Below are 3,852 nucleotides of genomic sequence, written 5' to 3'. Positions count from 1 at the left end.
AAAAAAAAAAAAAAAAAAGAATGAAAAAAGAAAAAAACCATACATTGTGTTCTGGCCCAGGTTGGTAAACTGGAGAGGATTCAGAGAAGAGCCACTGAAATGATTAAAGGATTAAAAACATACTTTTCAGAGAGACCCAGGGACTCATTTTAGTTTAATTAAAGAAAACATTGAGCGATTACTTGATTACAGCCAGTTACTACCTATTTGTGGAAGAAAACTTCAGTAATAGCCTCTTTTGACTAGCAAAAAAAGATMTAACAAGAACTGATGGCTGAATAACTAGGCCAAAAAATCCTTCTAAAAATGCTAAGTATTGTGAATACTTCCCTGAACAGGTAAATTATAAAACGACATTAGATCTTTTTTGCCCATAAGACATTATCCTACCTGTGTTAACACACTGTATCTGTTTCTGCATTCCCTTCCTTTGTGTCTTAATTAGACTAAAGGTATTAATTTCACCAAAGTAGATATCTATATTGAAGACATCTAACCTGATCTCACTGTCTGGCTTTCTATATCCAGAAGAGAGAACTAAACATTCTTAAAGGGATGGATCACCTTATACCAAAAYTAGATTTCAGCTGTGTGGATGAGTGTCCTCAGCAGTAAGCCACACGGAGTGAAGGCAAGTACAGTGTGCTTAAGTACAGAAGGAAGAAGCAAGTCTGAGACATGCATGTAGTGTCATAGAGATAGGTATACTCTAACCCAGACAAAAAAAATAGTTCAGGGGAGCTTGTAGCATGTATTATAGAAATGATTTAGCCAGCTAGAGTACTGCAAGGTTTTCTTCATCTATTTAAAGGCTGGAATACTGAAACCCTACGGACACCTTCTAGARTCCTTTGAGGAAGTTTAAGTGCAGGGAAAAGTTAGATACCTCAGTTCTTAACCTTTTCCAGGGTGGCCAACCCCACCCCAGAGTCTACCTCCCATTTAGTAGTATGGTCCTGACAGAATAGTTGCATGGTTCAATATATGAACTAGAGAAAATTATTTCATAAGTGTTCTTTGGCAAACCTTAAAGGTCTCAGTTGAGAACTAGAGCCTGCCCTATGAAGGACTGTGGAAACAAATGCTGAAAAGCACTTCCTGTCTTGCATAAATATATATGTGTGTGTGTGTGTGTGTGTGTGTGTGTGTGTGTGTGTATGTATATATGTATGAATGTATGTATGTATATGTCCATAAATATAGTTATGAATAGTCAAAACAAGACAAATAATGGGAGAAGAGGTAAGTATAAAATAATTCACACTGGAAAGGACTTCAGGAGATCTCTAGCCCTACCTCCTGCTCAAGATAGGGTTAGTTATTAGGTCAGGCCAGGTTACTCAGGGCTTTATTGAGTTTGATCTTGGAAATATTCCAAGATAGAGAGTGTATAACCTCCCTGGGCAATCTGTTGCATTAATTGACTGTTCTTCACAGTGAAAAAATTGTGCCTTTTATCCAGCCTGAATCTCTCTTGTTTCAACTTATATCYATTTTCTCTCATGCTCCCATGATACAGCTCTATGAAAAGCTTAGCTCTGCCTTTTGATAACATCCTTATAGGTACTGGCAGGATGCTGTCAAGTTCCCGCACYGAAATCATCTCTTCTCCAGGCTGAATAGGTCTAGTTCCCTCAGTCTCTCCTCACCGGGCAAGTGCTCCCCARCCCCTTGGTGGTCTCTGCTGAACTCACTCTAACTTACTGTATGTCTTTTATTGGGTGGCTCAAAACTAGATGCTGCATGTAGATGTGGTCTAATGAGTGCGGAGCAAAGGGGGACTATCACTTCCTTTGAATTATCAGATTTGGTCCTGTTGCCCAGTATGCTGTTGACTTTCTCTGCTGCCAGAACAGATTATGAGCTCATGTCCAGCCTGCTGTCTGCCTTTTCTGCAGAGCTGCTCCCCAGACAGTCAGTTCCAGTTTGTATCATTGCAAGAAGGTCTTCTTTTCCAGGGTCAGAACTTTGCAGTTGTCTTTGCTGAATTTCATAAGGTTCCTGTCTGCCCATTCTGTCAGSGAAAGAAAACACTTTGAGGGAAAGAAGCGTCTGTGCTCTTATCTGTGTTGCTGTTACTAGATCCACCAACCCATTCAGCAAAGGGTGACAATTTCCTTGTTCTGTCTTCTTCATGTGTATTCTCCCAGTCACTGCCTATCACTCTGACCAATATTGTTTCATTTTATGTTCTTGTACTCTCATCTCTCTGTATTTCATCTTAATACATTATACTTAAATCCTATGAAGTCGGAAATGCATTTTGATGCTATGTTTGTACARTGCCTGCACAACAGCATTCAGCAAGGGCAATATCAGAACTAGGGCTGGAAGTCAGACTGCCTGGTATCGAGTCTAGCACAGTAGCTTATCTGTACATCACTTTCTCTAGCACTGTTTGCGTCCAGGTAAACACCACAGGGAAAGAGCACATTTCTGAAATGCTCAATCCAGAACATTTGATCATTCAGCTCCTAAAACCACTGKTACTGAAAGAGATTTTCCTAAGGCAGCAAGGCTCATAATATCCTCTTAGGCAGTCATCATAAGAGATATTGAAACAGAAATTTACATTTTCTTGCACTTTTCATACCATCTGGTCATGCAAAACCCCAAAAATTCAAATGCACTAGTTGAGCAGCCACCTAGAATCACCTCCTAAACRTTGCAGACCTGGCTCTAGCTCCTCTTGAACAGAGGCTGAGTTAGCAATATATCAAACCCTCTATCACCCAGCCCCATCTAGACCCTCCCAGAATGTTTCTGCTAGATACAATCTTGTGATGGARGCTATAAGTGTCAAGATGGAATCCTTGCCAGCAGTGAAACAAGAAAAATAAATTCTGAGATTGCCTCATGGGGCACATTCAAGATATGCCAGCATCATATGCTGTGGTCTGACATCTGCTTGCACTCTGAAACAACCAGAAGTTACACACCTTTGTTGGCACAGTAATAATTCCAAGCTAATAAGCCCTGCTGAATGGAAGGGTATATTTGCTCTGAAAAATATTCAGATAGCAGAATCACACAGCTTTTGGATTAAAGCTGGTTGATATCCTGCCATTTTGGAAATAACTCATTTCTGTCCTTAGCATTCTGTGCAGACACACCTAGGCACCTCCCGCTAAATGCAACCTTTTCCTTTCATTCAGAGCTTCCTGCTGTAGCTACAAATTGCAAGTATAATTTTCCTGAATATTTTTTTTCCTGTGCCATTTGCCACTTTTATTTACTTGATGGTTTAAAAACTGAAAAGAAACAACCAATCAATCAACAACCCACCCATATCTTTTCATTTATTTTTACCACAGTCTCTCAGTGTCCAGCAGTATTCAGAACACTGCATGCATAGAAGACATCAGACCATATGGGTAAGGGGGAAAAAAGGGACCTTTGCAGATTTAGAATGTCTGATTCAATATCCTGTCTTGATTCTAGTACAGGAGCAAGGAAATGCCATGCATTCCAGTTTAGAACTGTTATCATATAGAGATGTGATAGTGTGCTTCTGAAATGGGAAAGAAAAAGGAAAAAGGAAAAAGGAAAAAGGAAAAAGGAAAAAGGAAAAAGGAAAAAGGAAAAGGAAAAAGGAAAAGGAAAAAGGAAAAAGGAAAAAGGAAAAGGAAAAGGAAAAGGAAAAGGAAAAGGAAAAGGAAAAGGAAAAGAAAAAGAAAAAGAAAAAGAAAAAGAAAAAGAAAAAGAAAAAGAAAAAGAAAAAGAAAAAGCTCTAGTTTCTTCATTTCTGTTGTGAGTTTAGGATGTACCTCAGAAACGAAACGTGTTTGAAGAGCTGCCTTGCAGGACAAGCATGGAAACAGCTTCCTGGACAGGGGACATTTTAGCACTCTT

The sequence above is a fragment of the Rhea americana genome, unplaced genomic scaffold (genome assembly GCF_003343005.1).
Source record: "Rhea americana isolate MKP2758 unplaced genomic scaffold, rheAme1 scaffold_0, whole genome shotgun sequence".
Classification (NCBI taxonomy): domain Eukaryota; kingdom Metazoa; phylum Chordata; class Aves; order Rheiformes; family Rheidae; genus Rhea; species Rhea americana.
The sequence above is the reverse complement of the archived record's forward strand: the minus strand, read 5'-3'. Positions refer to the sequence as shown.